This window comes from Canis aureus, chromosome 22 (assembly GCF_053574225.1).
Source record: "Canis aureus isolate CA01 chromosome 22, VMU_Caureus_v.1.0, whole genome shotgun sequence".
NCBI classification, from domain to species: Eukaryota; Metazoa; Chordata; class Mammalia; order Carnivora; family Canidae; genus Canis; species Canis aureus.
The window spans coordinates 43,311,533-43,329,293 of record NC_135632.1 but is presented as its reverse complement, the minus strand read 5'-3'; the positions used below and the strand labels follow the sequence as shown (position 1 = coordinate 43,329,293).

The 17,761-nt window shown below is 36.7% G+C and overlaps 1 long non-coding RNA gene across 3 annotated transcripts in view; it reads right to left on the bottom strand.

Annotated features, from left to right (window-relative positions):
* Positions 1-1,104: 1,104 nt before the first annotated feature.
* LOC144294105 (uncharacterized) overlaps positions 1,105-17,761 on the bottom strand; it is a 28,779-nt gene continuing 12,122 nt past the window's right edge. For 2 of the 3 annotated variants that reach the window (XR_013361506.1, XR_013361507.1), the window contains one exon: positions 1,105-3,166. This is a non-coding gene — a long non-coding RNA (uncharacterized LOC144294105). The remainder of the gene's footprint in view (positions 3,167-17,761) is intronic. The other variant, XR_013361509.1, reaches the window with a different exon arrangement.

Below are 17,761 nucleotides of genomic sequence, written 5' to 3'. Positions count from 1 at the left end.
AGATTCAGGACTCAATCCCAGGACCCTGAGATCATGACCTGAATTTAAGGCAGATGCTTATCTGACTGAGCCACCCAGGCACTCTGTAGTTTCCGTATATCATCTTCTAATTAAAGAAACCATAAGTCCTTAGAGAAATGACTGATTCCAGGTCTGGGGCTAGGAGAGTACACGATAAAACTTGAAATTTTGTTGTGCCTTGTGAGAAGGTCATAAAGCTAAGTTAAAGGAGCACACCTGGCCAAATAGGGGACAATGTGAATACCAAACAGAATAATGGCAGTAATAGATTAGAACACATGAATTAGGAAAGAATCCATCATGAGTCCATGATGATATGCCAAAATAGAGATAAACAAGGAAAGATATTTTCTTTAGAGAAGAAAGCTGGCTAATAGATGTAAAAGAAACAAAAGAAATTAGTGAGGAAAATTACCATCTTGCAAAGTCAATGTAATAATTGATTCAGGCAAGAATTATCAACGGAGGGGATCCCTGGGTGGCTCAGCGGTTTGGGCCTGCCTTTGGCCTGGGGCACGATTCTGGGGTCCCCGGATCGAGTCCCGCGTCAGGCTCCCAGCATGGAGCCTGCTTCTTCCTCCTCCTATGTCTCTGCCTCTCTCTCTCTCTGTGTATAAAAAAATAAACAAACAAACAAACAAATAAATAAATCTTAAAAGAATTATCAACGGATACTAGCATCATTAGTTTATAATTTATTGGTAAACAGAATATTCAAATGGTTTCAAATGATCTTTTCATAAATCTCTCATTTGCAAAGGGAAAAATTTACCTTTACAATGGGAGATACAAGGATACTACTTTTGTTTAAGAGAGATACAGCAACCAAGAACAAATAACATACATAAAAGGTCAAGGAATAAGAGAGACCAGCTCTCTCATCTAATGTACAAGATTATAATATAGAACTTTGTCATTGCAACAATACAAGAAATAGGAATATGAGATGCAATATTTTTTTTGAAAAGATTAAACTCTATGTGTAGATGATATGGCTATGTGCCTAGAAATTCAGGAATAATCAAATGAAAAGCTATTTTAATCAATATGACAATTCAATAAGGGAGCCAGAAACATAACCAACAACTTAAAAATTAATTTTATACACATCAGAAAATGTTAATAGAGAAAGATTGATTCACAAAGGAAGCATAAATTAACAAATGACACTGAATATGTGCAAGACTTGTTTGAAGTAAACTTCAATTATCCAGAAGGACACCATCATGATCCCAATGGGACAAGCCAATAATGTAAAGTTAACCATTCTTTCCAAATTATTCCATAATTTAATTCAATGCAACGTTAATCAAAGTTCAAGTTCTCAATGTCCTTATTTTAATTTTCCAAGTTTATTTTATCAGAAGACAAATTTAACAAAAATTGCCTATATATTTGAACAGCATTAGGAATATGAAATTTATAAACATAAAGTTAACTTGTTGAAGTGTACATCTCAGTAGTTTTTAGTATTTACAGAGTTTTGCAATCATCATCAAAAATCTAAGTTTAAGACTTAGGATCTCAAGCAGAAACCTTGTATCCATTTTCAGCTTCATTTTTTAAATGATAGATTTATTGAGATATAATTCACATACCATAAATTTCATCTTTGTAAAGTATTAATCCAGTGATTTTTAGTGTATGATAAAGGTGTGCATAGATTACCACTAATTCTAAAACATTTCCATCACCACAAAAAGAAACCTCAATTCCATTAGCAGTCACTCCCTATTTCTTCCTCCCTCCATCCCTGGCAACCACTAATCTATCCTCTGTCTCTATGGATTTGCCTATTCTGGACATCTCCCTATAAATGGAATAACAGTATGTGCCTTTTTGTGTCTGGCTTCTTTTGAAAAAGAAGAAATGGAAGAGTTTTGCCTGATATCAAAACATACTGTAAAATAACAGTACTAAAACAATGTAGAATTTTGATAGAAATAGCAAAACATATCCCTGGTGATTAGTGAAGTTGAGCATCTTGTCATGTGTCTGTTGGCTATGTCTTCTTTGGAGAAATGTCTGTTCAGGTCTTCTGGTTGCCAGAGGGAAAGTATGTGGGATGATGGATGAAACAGATAAAGGGGATTTAGAGTACACTTATCCTGATGAGCACTGAGTAATATATAGAATTGTTGAATCATTATATTGTACACCTGAAACTAATACAGCACTATATGCTAATTATACTTGAAGAAAGAAAGTCTATAATGAATCTCCATTCTCTCTCTCTCTTTCACACACACACACACACACACACACACACACACACACACAAAGACCACCACTTAATGCTTGATAATGGTGGCACTGCAAGCCAATAGGAGAGAATGTTAATAATTGATGTTAGGACAAATAAAGGCAAACATGGAAGAAACAAATTTAGAGCCTTCTCTCATATCACACACAAATTTGAATTGCTATTAGATTAAATACTTAAATGTAAAAAAAACTTCGGGGAAATACTATTATTATTAAAGTGGCAAAACTTTCCTTCACAAGATGTAAAACACAGAAGACATATATAAAAGGTTGATAAAATTGAAAATACCAAAATTCAAATGTCTATAATAAACTACAGTCCAACAAATAAAATAAATGTTCATACAGTCATACTGACAAGAATGAACAATAGAAGAATAAAGAAATACATGGAGGAAAAGAGATAAACCTTCTTTACAGAAGAATTTCAAATAATAAATATAGTTTATTTTCTTAGTTTCAGGAGGTGGAACTTAATTTCCTTTCCCTTAAGTATAAGCTGGATTAGTGATTTGCTTTTAAAAAATAGAGAATGGAAAGGGAAAAATAATGACTTTACAGTGGAGAAATCTGGCTGACATCATCTTAAGTGAGTAATGAAGACTAACATCACTATTAGTAAGTCATGTGGATATCATGTATCCCCAACATGATGTTGTAAGAAAGGAAATTCACTTCCAAGGTATTCTTCAAATCCATAACTCCAGTCAATCATGAGAAAATAATAGACAAACCCAAATTAAGAATATTCTACAAAATACAGATAAGTACTCACCCAAAGTGTCAACGTCATGAAAAATAAAGACTGAGAAATTGTCACAGATTGGAGGTGACAAAGGAAACATGATGACCAAGTGCATCAGAGTGTCCTGGATGAGATCTGGGACCAGGAAATGACATTATTAGAAAATCTGGTGAAATCTGAATAAAATCTGTAACTTAGTACTATCATACCAATGTTAATTTCTTATTTTGACAAATGCACAATGATTATATAAGATATTAACATCAGGAGAAGCTGGGTGAAGAGTATACAGGAACTCTTTGTTCTATCTTTGCAACTTTTCTGTAAATCTAAAATTATCTCAATATTTAAAAATGTTTAAAATCTTGATAATAAATGGAAAATCCCGACCACAAATAAAGACAATAATACAATGACAGAATGGAAAGAATATTTTATATATATAAACTGAAATACATAAAGAGCTCCTACAAATCAATAACAGAAAGGCAAACAATCTGGTTTGCCTGGACAAAGAATATGAAATGGAATACAAACAGAAGGAGAAATTCCTACGACCAATATTTTTATGAGAAGACTCTAAATAATCAGAAAAATGCAAATCAAAACAAAGAGACATGGCATATGCCAACATAGACATCAAAAAATTAAAAGGAATGCTAATAATGGGGACTGAGGGGCGTGGGAATTTACTTTATAGAGCTTATGGGAATTAAAATTGGTGCAACATTTTTTAAATTATTTTTTTATTTTATTAAAAAATTTTTTTTATTGGAGTTCAATTTGCCAACATATAACATAACACCCAGTGCTCATCCCAAGTGCCCCCCTCAGTGCCCATCCTCCCGCCCACCTCCCTTTCCACCACCCCTTGTTCGTTTCCCAGAATTAGGTGTCTCTCATGTTTTGTCTTCATTTGGGGAATATAAAAATTAGTGAAAGGGAATAAAGGGAAAGGAGAGAAAATGAGTGAAAATATCAGTGAGGGTGACTAAACATGGTGCAACATTTTTGAGGACAATTTGGCAACATCTATCAAGTTTAAGCTTGGGATATTCTTTATGGAACAAATCAACCATTGGGAAAACATTCTAGAGAAATACTCTCACTCATGCACAAGTATATGTGTACAAGGATGCTAGTTGAAAGTTTGGTTCAGAAAATTATAAACACTCTAAATGTCCACAAAGGAAAATATTCAGAAAAATTAATAATAATATAAATGCCTAAAAAGGAGAATTGAAAATAAATAAGTGCATGGATATATGAAATACCATGTGTCTCTAAAAGGGAGGAAAGAGATAGATGGTAAATGATTGATAATAAATAGATTAATATACATAAATGATAGATCCATAGTAGGTGTGTGTTTATTGCCTTCTCTTCCTTTAACATGATTATTGTCCCTGTGATTTCAGAAATATAAGCAACACAAAGAGGGATGGGTGGTAGAAATAACATACTTATCTTATATAAAGCTTATTTCTTTACTAAGATATGAAATTTGTTAACTCCAAAAAGACCGGTGTCTCCTGTCTTTAATGATCTTGAAATAGAAAGAATATATCATCATTATTTTCACTTTAAATAAAATCAAAGATACTTTGCATCCTGAGTGATGCTGGAAGAAAGCTAGTGCTTTTGTGTATCTGTTTGGCATTTGTGTGGATATATACTCATTGTTTTGCATGGGTGTGTCTCCGTGTACATATTTGGTACTTTGTGTCTGTAAAATGTGTGTGTGTGTGTGTCAAAGTGTATTTGTGTGTCTGTGTTTTAAAGAGGCGCTGCTTCTTACCTGTCCAAGAATTGTACAAATCCTCTGCTATCCTTCTCTCCTCGGTCCCCTATCTCCACCCATGACAGCTGCATTGGCATATGAATGTGTATGCTCTGGCCAGATTATTCTGTCCAGGTGGCAATGTTAATTTTTTTGAGCAGGTATGTTCCAAACTCTACCAAGGGGAAAAGGGAAAGAATGTTTTCATGCCCTATTTACAGCCATTATCCAGGCCAGGCTCAATTTAAAATATTTTATTCTCCCTAAAAATCAGGAAAACAATCTTTGTCAGATAATGTACCTCACTTAGAGCTTCAAAAGATATAGCCATTAAGTCCATACCAGGGGATATTATTCAGCAATAGAATGGCCCCAACATCTGATATTGACTGCCACATGAATAAACCTCAAAAACATCATATTCAGTGGAAGAAGTCGAATGCCAAAGACCACATACTCTGATTCCACTTACACTAAATGTCCAGAAATGACAAATTTATAGAAACAGAAAGTAGATTAGTGTTGCTTGTGGCTCAGGGGCGAGAGCAGTGATTATTTGCAAGTGAGCATGATAGATCTTTTGGAGTGATAAAAATATTCTAAGACTGGATATGGTGATATTTGCACAGCTTTTAAATTTACTAGAAATCACTGTGCACTGAAAATGGGTGAATGTGATGCTATGTAAACTATACCTCAATAAAGCAGTTAAAGATATTGATAAAATCTTAGAAGAGTCAGACTATGCTGAATTTACATTGCTAGGGTCTATATGGTACTCAGTGCCTCAATGAGGCCTACAACTAGACTATATCCTCTATTCACCCAATGAGAGTTGCTGTGATTTCACATTTAATCGGTTATTCACTCATCCACTGGAAAGTGCTCAAGGCAGCAGTGGCAGCTGGTTGCCTTCAGCCATGGGCACATGGAAGCTCTTGCTTCAGTCCCTTACATGTACCAATCAATATACAACCAAACAACTGAAAACAAATAACAACCATCAGTTATCAATACACAAAGAGGCTTGGACAAGGTAGGCAAAAGCATGGTTCAGAATAATCATTCATATTATTATTGGGCAAAGAGCAAGCCCAGTTAGAATTGTCCAATTTATAAATCAAATAACAAGCAGGAGCATCAATAAAACTGAAGACTAAACATCTTGCAAAAGAAAGATAGGGAAAAATATATGGATTATTGTAATAGATCCCATATCCTGGCCACAGAGGCAGAACCATGTTGAGCCAATCTCTTCTTCACCTTTTGGCCATGCTCACTGATGCAGAGATAGGAACATAACCAGGCTACCTCTACCTGAGAGTAGAAGCAGAAGATAGAAAGACTGCTGATGGCATTGTGCCTCTGAAGTCAGCTTCAACCCTGACTCTCCTACAATTAGGTTATGTGAACCAATACATTTCCTATTTGTACTTAAACTGGTTTGAGTTGGATTTCCATCAGTTGTAACCAGAACATTTTCTGATATAAACTCACATTGGAAAAAGAATCATAGAGGAGAACAGGGATTCAATGAAATAGAAGTTGAAGAAGAGACATAGTACTTCAAAGAAGCAATAAAGCCACAGAATGGGATGTAAGGGAAGCTAGCAGACTAAAAAGATGGCAGAAAAACCTAAACCTGCCTCAAAACTAAAAATTCAAACTAGAAACAGCAAAAAGTAGAACTGACCATGTAGGAAATTGTATCAGGAATATGGAGTTCAGGCTTGAGGGTGAAAAATCACGGAGAAAAATCACACAAGGATTAATAAAACCACTTTTTTTTTTGAGACAAAAAAAGATGGCCTGCCCTGCAGAGTGAAGGGATCCATAGATTCCAAAAGAAGAAGCGATGGAGCCATCACCGACATTTACACAACAGCATGCAAAAGAAACAACAACTTACAAAGGAAAACAAACTAGACCAACCTCAGAATAGTATAGAACTACATATATGATCACAGAAGATACAAGAATATGCACCAAAAATTCTATACCAAGCATCATCTACAGACAAAAAGGTATAATGGAATTTAAAATGACATGGGAAGCATTGATCATATACTCTTTGAATTTCTTTGTCTTGTATTTATAACTGGCTAACTGAAACTGTGCTATATTTGAATGTGGATACACACCTAGTAGTTGTAGCCTAACACCAATCAGCTGTGTGAAGTCAATACTGGAATGTCCTCTGGTGTGTGAATGTCTTCAGGGATCTATGCCATAAGGAAACAGGTGAGAGGCAAATGTATATGAATGTAGACCAAAAACGATGTAAAAGTCTGAGCTAGACAAATTTAAGGAACAAAGAAATTTCAAAGGCATTAGGCCACAGAACTTACCTACTCATCTACCATCTCTGCTCATGGGCTATTTAAGAGCTTGACCTAACTGACCATTTTTGACACCAGGAGGGGAAGAGCTAAACACTTTAAGCCCCTGTTCCAGCTCAGTCATGTGAGGCCTTGGCAGCCTGTGGTTGTCTGATAGTTCCAGAGCAAATAACTAGAGATCCGGATTTGTCCCTCAACCCCTTCCCAGTTGAATAATTATGGAATCCAGAAATGGCTATGTGTCAAGACTAGATTTGAAGAAATGGGTGGGAAATCTCAGAAAGGGAGACAGAACATGGAAGACTCCTAACTCTGGGAAACGAACTAGGGGTGGTGGAAGGGGAGGAGGGCGGGGGGTGGGGGTGACTGGGTGGTGGGCACTGAGGGGGGCACTTGACGGGATGAGCACTGGGTGTTATTCTGTATGTTGGCAAATTGAACACCAATAAAAAATAAATTTATTATTAAAAGAGTAAAAAAAGTAAAAGAAAAGAAAAGAAAAAAAAAAAAAGAAAAACAAGAATTCCCCAAGATTGTGGAACTCCAACCAAAGGAGTACCCTGCCTTAAAAAATAGGACAAGTAGAATGAAATAGTAGTTGGGGCCTTATTATGATTTCAACAATTTGTATCCCAATAAATATACCTGTGCTCCAAAAGCCTGGCTGTACAAAGAGCTCCATTTTGTCCACTTTAGGCAGATTTGGAAGAGAACTGGAAATCTGTGGTCCCACCCTGACCAGGGCCAACAATTATAGAAGTCCTAATGGAGATATGATCAAATATGTCAGGAAATCTAAAATAAATGCTCCCCAACTAAAGAATTTACTTCAAAGTGTAACCTAGCCCAAAAGAAAGAGAAGGAGAAAAGAGCAAAAAGAAAAGAACTCACAAATGGAGAAGCTGTGGCATTAAAAGGGTACAGAAACTCTTGACTCCATTTAAATATACTATTATATGTAAACAGATGTCTGTGTACAATATATAGATATGTATGGTATATTACTACACAAATATATAAATAAATATTTATAACATATATAAATATATATTTTATAATATATAAATATATATTTATATTTATTAATATGCACAATTAATATATAATTACATAGATTCATCATAGTCTAAATAATTATAGTATCTTGATTACAAACATGATGTATCTGTATAGTTCTTAAATGAAAAGATAAATAATGTAAAAAAAATTTTTTTTTAAATTTATTTATGACAGTCACACAGAGAGAGAGAGAGAGAGAGAGAGAGAGAGGCAGAGACACAGGCAGAGGGAGAAGCAGGCTCCATGAACCGGGAGCCCGACGTGGGATTCGATCCCGGGTCTCCAGGATCGCACCCTGGGCCAAAGGCAGGCGCCAAACCACTGCGCCACCCAGGGATCCCCAAAAAATTTATCTTTAAGACAGAAATATAACTCAGAGGACATTTGAAAATAATGAGAAATGGGGCTAGAGGTGGAAGAAATAAGTTGCTAATTTTCATGCTTTAATTGTGAGAAAATAGAAACTTCTTGGTTTCTTTTTTTTTTAAGATTTTTATATATTTATTTGAGAGAGAGAGAGTGCATGCATGAGCAGGGTTGGGGGAGGAGCACAGGGAGAGGCAGACACCCTGCTGAGCAGGGACCCCAAAGTGTGCTCAATCTCAGGACCCTGAGATCATGACCTGAGCTCAAGGCAGATGCTTAACCAACTAAGCCCCCCAGGTGCCTCGGAAACTTCTTGGTTTCTGAAGTTGTTACAGTGGTGTTGGTGTTGGGATCATTGATTTTAATAACCAAACTCCTATTTAGTAATACCATAGATTTTTATGAACTAAATGGTTGTCACTCTCCTGGAAAGTAAAATGATATAATGTATCAAAGGTCTGAAATACTTTTATAAACTTTGATTCTGAAATTCTATTTTTGGAATTTTCCTAAGAGAAAATAACATGTGTACACAGTTATACACAATCAGATGTACAATAATTTGTATCCAATGCTATTTACAGCACCAGTATGTGTATGTGCAAGAGGTCATTCAAATCCTGTACAATCAGGAGGGTGCCAGTGTAAGTTATGATTCCAGCCAGGATACTTCTGAGTGTGAAAGGCAGTGCTGTTAATAACTACACCAGGAGGACAGGTGCCAACAGGGATGGTGCCAGACACCAGCATGTACTACAAAGTACCATAGACATATATGTTACCTTTATAGTCTATAGTCGGGGAAAAATGAGTTACTTCAAAATCTATTTACATTTTAAGAAAAAACATAAGGGCAATGAACAAAAAGAATGCAAGATCTGGGGGGGTCCTCCAGCTTATATAGGCTGAGATGCTGCCATTCTAGCATTGCAGGACTAGAGCAACTTGGAAGGCAATTTGCCTGGTTGCCTTTCATGACTCACCTGCTCACAATCTGCTGCAAGACCCCATGACTCCTTCATGATTCTCTGCTATCCATCTAAGGCTCTTTTCATCCAGAGTTTTCTTAACTTTTAGGGCATCAGACAATGTAATGGTATCTTAACCACACAAGGAATTAAACATCCAATAAAAGAAAAGCTACCCACTAATAGGAGACCATTCCTTCACATACATATCAGGTAATGCACCAAAAATGACTACATACAGAGAAAAGCTCTTACAGAGTTTTGTCCCAAGTGTTTTGAGGCTCAGAAGATTGTTTCAATTAGCCAAGCTTGCCTGAAAGATAAAGGATCAGGGAGGCTCTTAGAGAAGGAATATTGAGGTAGAGTCTTGAAGGAAGTCTTCAGATGCTTGGATTTCAAGAAATCTTAGTGTATTTGATGCATGAAATGTAAGTTGAGAGCAAAAGAGAAGATTCTATCTAGAAAGGGCAGATTAGGAGGCGCATGCATCTTTCCACTCTACCATCTCACACGATAATTCTCAGGTTCCAAGCATGGCACCTAACAAAATCACCTCTGCTTATGTCAGAGGTACTAAGTGTTTGCTGGGCAAAGAACCACTTGTGTTTCATTAGATCTCCATGTGCACAGACTCCTTCAGCATAGATGACAATACCAGACACAAAACTACTCCAAACCACATTTGTCCTAACTCTGATGTGCCCAGGTGAAAAAAATGTATTTCAGATGCAGCTGCTAGGAGATCAAGGAGTGACGACTGCTCTTCCACCTCCCTCGTCTGCCCAATGAGAAGGGGAATTAGCAAAAGTTTTATTCAAGTGGGAACATTCTGAACTCTTTCCAGTATTAGCAGACACAGTGAGGCTGGCCTACGGGAGTGGTGTTAATAGCAGTGTGTTGTGGAAGATCTCTGAGAGGATCGGCATTTAGAAAATAATCTCCTTTTTTTAAATAATAAATTTATTTTTTATTGGTGTTCAATTTGCCAACATACAGAATAACACCCAGTGCTCATCCGGTAAAAAAAAAAAAAAAAAAAAAAGTATTTGCAACATAGTACCTTCACCCCAATGTTCAACAGAGACTTGACAGTCCTCAGCCAGCATAAAGTGTATAGATGGGCTGCCTTTTGAATGAGAGGTTGGACAGAATGGCAAATAAAGTCCAATATTTAGGATGCACATCTATGGAAATAACATAAATGACTAGGTTCATTCCCATCAGAAAATAACCAAGCCAAAGTTTCAACCAATATGATTATTTTTTAAAACCAGCATATCAGTGCTTTTGTATTGAAAAAGACTATGCTCCTTCTCAAGCATGTTATACACTTACTTTAAGGAAACATTATTAGTCAAAATACTTGTGCAATTCCTTTTTTGGAATTATCTTCATTACTAGCGTAGGAGCCACATTAGAAACCTTTTTTATAACAGTGCAATCCAAAAAAAAAAAAAAAAAGTTCTCGACCTCGAAATATTGCCTCTCCTCATTTCTCATGTTGTTTACCACACTTGTCTCTTATTAGAAGTGTTAGTTACTGGCATGGATAAACTCATCCCTAAAACAGACTTCTTGGCCTCTGTGAAACCACTAAATAGTTAATAGTAGGTTTATACAAAAACTACCATGGGCTCTGAATGAATCATTTCGTATATAAATTTTGGTGTTTTTGTTAAAAAAATCAGTTTCATAACTTTCTAGTATTTTATTATGGATATGTGAAAAATTGATGTTAAGTATCATACAGCAAAACCAAAACAATACACTTGGTAGTACTTGACAATGAAAAAAAAAAGAAAAAAAAAGGAAAATAATCTCCTTACAGTTGGTTTCGACAAAGGAACTCAACAGTAACATTATTGTAACTGCTGAAGTTGTAGCTAATATACAGATCTAAGGCTGATTTTTCTTCTCTGCCTTGAATCCACTTGTTACCAAAACATGAAATGGGCAGAATTCAGGGGCTTAATAACCATAAATCAATTTTACTTTGTTTCCCACTGCCTCTTCAGAGTTTGCTCAGTGGGAGAACTGACCCTAGATGAAAACTCACTCAGTGAATTGCTTTCTGATCTCTCATAGATCATATAAGATCCTAAAAACATTTAAAAATTCTGTATTTAGAATCTCCACTCAGAAATTAAAATTTTGGTCCCTTAAAATAATCTAGATGTTGTGCCCAAGATTGCGAATCTGAGAAACCACCGAGGAGCCAACACCGATGCAACTGCACGAGGGTTTATTTGCAAGCTCGAGCTTGGGTCCAAGTATACCCGACACAGCGGAGCAGGGACTTGGACCCTGAGGTGGGTTACAGCTGGGTTTTTATGGGCTGGTCTAGGGGATTTCCAGAAGGGGTGAAGGAATTTTTTTTTTTTTTTCTCATTCCAATATAAGGGAAAGGGTGGGGGAGTTTCTTAAGCTCTGTTTTCATTCCGATATGGGACTTTCTGTCAAGGACGTTCTGCGGTCTTTCTTGGAACTGACTTGGGCTACAGGCCGCAGCTATTTACTTTTACTTATCTAGGGGCTTAAGATGGCTGCCAGAGGTCTTATCTCTTTCAGCCTCCACACTAGATTCCAAACCTGATTCAGTCTTCCGGGCTTCCCTATTTAGGGCCTTCTGCAATCTTTCCCTTCTACCTCTCCTTCTGTCTACTAGCCTGGTTGCTGACCTACATTTGCTTTGCCCTGGCAGATTGTGTGAACTGCCTCATTACTAAGCAGCTGCCTTAACCTGTCAGGTAGCAGCCTGTGTCCTGCCCTTTGCCTTCTTGGTCCACTTTGTCTCTATCTATAGGTGATAGGTACTGTGCTGTCAAGAGTTTCACTGACATCCTCTCTCTTGATCTGAGATTAAGGGGATGTACCTTCCACCCTACACCCTTGCTCACAGCCCATTAACAGCTCTCTGAAAATCAGTCCAATCTAAAATAAACTCCCTTTGATGCCCAGCAACTGAATCTTTTTATACTCTCAATGTCGGTGAAGAGTTTACGAATCATGTAACTGGTTTTTACTTATTTCCTTCAAAAATTTTCATTTTGGTTTAACACCTCGTTACTTGAATGTAGTTCAAGGACCCTGCAGCATTGCCTGGGAGCTTATTAGAAACAGAGAATCTCAGGCCCCTGTCCCAGACCTACAAAATCAAAATCTGCATTTTAGCAAGATTTCCAGGCAATTTGTGTGCACATTAAATTTTGAAAAGTGCTGCTTTAGGAACTCTTCAACTGTTTTTTGGTGTCTCAGTCAAAACTTCCTACTTAATATTCTGTTAACACATTTATGGTTCAATATCCTAATGTAGCTTTGTGTGTTCTATTTTCAGAAAGGAAGAATGCTTTGCAAGTCTATATCTCAAACCATCTAAAGAACTAAAGTAAATGTCTTTCTATTGAATGCAAATTGTCCTCTGTTACTTCCAATTCAACAAAACCAAAACCAAAGTCATCATTTTCCCCCAAATTTGACACTCTTCCTGACTCTTCTTACCTATAAATCTACCCATTCCTTAAGGCCTGATAAAGGTCAATATCCTCCACGACTTTTTTTTTTTTTAGATTTTATGTATTCATTCATGAGAGACACACAGAGAGAGGCAGAGACACAGGCAGAGGGAAGAGCAAGCTCCCTGCAGGGAGCCCAATCCAGGACTCGATCCCAGGACCCAGGGATCATGACCTGAGCCAAAGGCTCAACCACTGAGCCACCCAGGTGCCCCTCCTCCAAGACTTTTCTTGATCATTTCAGCCCACACTGATGACTCCCCAGTCTCAACTTACACACACCATATCATCCTTTAGCACTTATTATATCCTGCTATTTTTCACTTAAGTTACACTGTCCTGAATTGGTATTTAATTTTTTATCCGTTCAATAATATTTATTGAGCACTTATTATGTGCCAGTCCATGTTCTAGAAGCTGGAGATATAGTGAAAAACAAAACAGATTGATGTTCTGCCCTCGTGAAATGCATATTCTTGGGGAAGAAAGAGACAAAAAAAAACAGATAAACAGATAAATATATAATCTTATAATGATGACTATCAAATTGAAATCATGAGTCCCAACCTCTCCCTTTCAATGCAGTCAAATAGTCAACTCTCTGCTCAGTATCTTCACTTGACATGCATCTCTAATTTAACATATCTCAAACTTTTGATTTTCATCCTAAGACTCTCTTTCCCTGTGTCCTCTGTCTCAATAAATGGCATCTACATTCCATAGTCCTCTTTCTGTCCACTCGACTTCTACTCTATCACCAAATCCTGGTAACTCTGCTTCTAAACATATCCAAAACACCACCATATCTCCCCAACCTCGTCTACTGCATCTCTGACCAATAGTTCCCTTGTGCTGTGATTGTAACCACCTGTCAGATCTCCTGCTTTCAGCTCCATCCCTCTACTATAGTAGTACTCAATACAATAGCTCAAGCAATCCTTTTACAGGGTAAGTCTGAGCATCCCTTAGCTGAGACCCTCTGATGGCTTCCCACTGCATTAAGAATTAGATCCAGAGACCCTGCGGATTCTAAACTCCTTGTGACCACTGACATTCATCCTGTCTCTCTCCCCATGCCTTTCCTATTCTAGTCACTTTGACCTGCTTGATGTTCTCTGAACTACACAACAGGCTCCCTTCCCAGGGCTTTTACAATTGCTTGTACCACTCATCCTCCAAACACAGAGGAGACTGGCATTCTCACTTCCTTCAGATCTCTACTCAAATATCACCTCTTCCAAGGGGTCTTTCCTGATTACTTTCCCCAACAAGGCACTCCCTAACCTTTTCTTTTCTCCATGACATTTACCCATAGCATCCTCACCCTTCAACACAGAAACACACATTGATTCATTTATCTATTTGTTTACTGTCTATCTTCTCACTAAGATGTAATTACCCTAAAATGTAATTTCTATGGATAGCAAGAAATTTGTTGTTGTTGTTTTAAACTATTTCTTGCTGAGCCCCTAGATCAGTGCATAGAGAGTAGATATTCAATAAATATATGCAGAGTAAGTGAAAGATATCTAAAGTACCTAAATTTGCAAATTATTGATTTTGCTTAATGACAACCCAAATTAGGGATCCCTGGGTGGCGCAGCGGTTTGGTGCCTGCCTCTGGCCCAGGGCGCAATCCTGGAGACCCGGGATCGAATCCCACGTTGGGCTCCCGGTGCATGGAGCCTGCTTCTCCCTCTGCCTGTGTCTCTGCCTCTCTCTCTCTCTCTCTGTGTGACTATCATAAATAAATAAAAATTAAAAAAAAAATTAAAAAAAAAATAAAAAAACAAATTGTCCCTATAATTAGGTCATTGTTACTAACTTGCATTTTAAAATGCTTCCTTAGGTAGTATTTTATAGCTGGGAATTGGCCCTTGCCTATTCCAACAGGATGGCATCATGCACATGATACTGTCCATCATATGTGTGGCAATAAAAGAAAAATTTTAGAATAGTTGCTCTAAAACACAATTTCCAGTCTCGTTGTGCAGATTTTTTTTTTTCTGGAGGCATTAGGTGACAAAGCAGGGAGCACGGCATTAAGAGGCTGTCCACTGACCTTCTCTGAGGAGCTGGGAAGATGTTGCCACACAGGGAGGGAAGAATGCACCCTGCTAGTACCTTTCCTGCAGCAGAGCAAAGATATGGGCATCTGTTTGATGGTGATATCCTCTCTACTCGACTCCAACTGTGAACTCTGACTACTCTTTAGACCCAGACAGGAGCTTTTAAGAAATGGCAGTATATAGCCACACCCCTAGAGATTCTGATTTAATTGCTTTGGGTAAACCTAGTCTTTGACACTTCTTAAAAGCTTCCCTGGTGATTTTAATGTGCAGCCAGGGGGGCAGCCTCTGTTCTATAATTCTTGAGTACTGATGCCATGGTAACATTGAAAGGAGGCACATTTCAGGAAGAGCCAAGTATGAGGCTCTTGGGGTGAGACCCAGGAACCACAGCTGGTCTCAGCCTCCTTGAAGAACTCCCAGCCCTGTGAAGGCTTCACAGCTGCATGCTCACATCCTAGTTAGAACACTGGCAACACTTTAGGGTTTGACAGCTCTAGAGATGTGGAGAACTTAGGAAGAGTCAAGAAAGAGTAGATGGAAAGATTTAAGGATTTGAAATATAAAATATATGAGCCAAAAGTAAAAAATTAGATTTATTTAGTCTGGAGAAGTAGAATTGGTAGAAGAAGAATTAGTAGAAACAGTTAATTGTTCAATAATCTTTAAGTGTATACATATATATCATATGAAGAAAAATCTAGTATTAGTATTCAAAAATGTGTGAAATAGACACAAGAAAGGTTAATAATTTTTACCTGTACACACAGATACAGATACACACAGATTAATTACAGGCAGATACTTACATAGCTGGATGCCATTCTAAGCTCTATATACACCTATGTGATATTCATTCATTTAACCCTTTTAACAACCTGATGAAATAGATACAAGTATTATTCTTATTTTAGGAGGAGGACTCTGAGGCATTCAAAGGTTAAGTAACTTGCCTTTATTACCATATGGATCTGGAATTTATTTTTATTTAAATTTAATTAGCCAACTATAGTGTATTATTAGTTTCAGATGCAGAGTTCAGCAATTCATCAGTTGCATATAACACCTAGTGCTCATCACATCATGTGCCCTCCTTATGCCCATCACCCAATTATCCCATCCCCTCACCCACCAACCTTACAGCAACCCTTTGTTTGTTTCCCATAGTTAACTGTCTCTCATGGTTTGTCTCCCTCTTTTATTACCTCCCATTCAGTTTTCCCTCCCTTCCCCTATGACTATCTATGCTGTTTCTTATACCACATGATAATTGTCTTTCTTTGATTGACTTATTTCACTCAGCATAATTCCCTCCAGTTCCACCCACATCGATGTAAATGGTAAGAATTCATCCTTTCTAATGGCTGAGTAATTGAGTAATATTCCATTATATATATATATCACATCTGGAATTTAAACCTAAGTAGACTGGCTGCAGTATCAATGCTCTAAACCATTACTTTGAATTGTATATATATACATTCATATGTGTATATCTATATATATGTTATATACACTGTGTTTGAGTATATGAATGTATATATACATCTATCTAGATACATATGTATGCTATGTGTGAGTATACCCCCCGCAGATATATATATATATATATATATATATATATATATATATAGCTAATGTCTTAAAGAACACATATGAACATTTTGCTTTACAAAAAAGATGCAGTTTCCTTTAAAGAATAAGCATACTTATTTAAACAATAATTTATAATATTGGGATTCAAAAATAAGTAAACAAGAATTTTGAAAAGAAAAACACTTCTGTTATCATGTGATAACCCATTATAAAGCCTTTGCAGTGAAAGTTTTGAGGCATATTAACTGGAAGGCCCAAGTAGTTCAATGGAAAGTCTTGTACATTTGTTCTGAGTTATTTTAGCATGTGATGGATAAATATGGTGAAAAATGTGTCTTTTGGGGATTTTCCTGAGGGACAGAAAACAAACATAAAAGACAGGCTTTTAAATATTAAGGCTCTGCAAGTCAGTAGCTCAATGGCTCATTGTTCTCTAATTGGCTAATTGGCAGGAGGGCAGAGGGGTTGTTGGTATTGGGGAGGGTGGCATGTTCTTGAGACTGCATGCACAACAGGACCATTAAAAAGTTTGAGTTCAAATTTGTTTTGCTTTGCCTATTGCTATTTTAATAAATTAGGCAAGGTGCTTATTAAAGGATTGCCCAGGGAAGTAGGTGGAATATCATCTTTATAAATATCATCTAACATTTTCTTAGAAATAGGTCTAGGTTTAATGAAATGATCTTTTAAATCTTTTAAATCTTTTTATATGGTTATAAAAACTTTAATATTCTTTTATTTCCTATTGATTTACTTAAGAGAAAATTGAGAAACCTTTCCATGTTGGATTGAAATTCTTTAATTTCCTAAATATTTGTAATTTGGTAATTATTATTTTTAATTTTTAAATTTTTATTATTTTTTTTATTGGAGTTTGATTTGCCAACATATAGTATAACACCCAGTGCTCATCCTGTCAAGTGCCCCCCTCAGTGGAATGTAAACTTAACTGAAAGCTTAATTCAAAGTGAACTCACAACATAAACATTTGGTCAATTTAATTAGACAGTACTGAAATTTAATGAATGCATAACAATAATG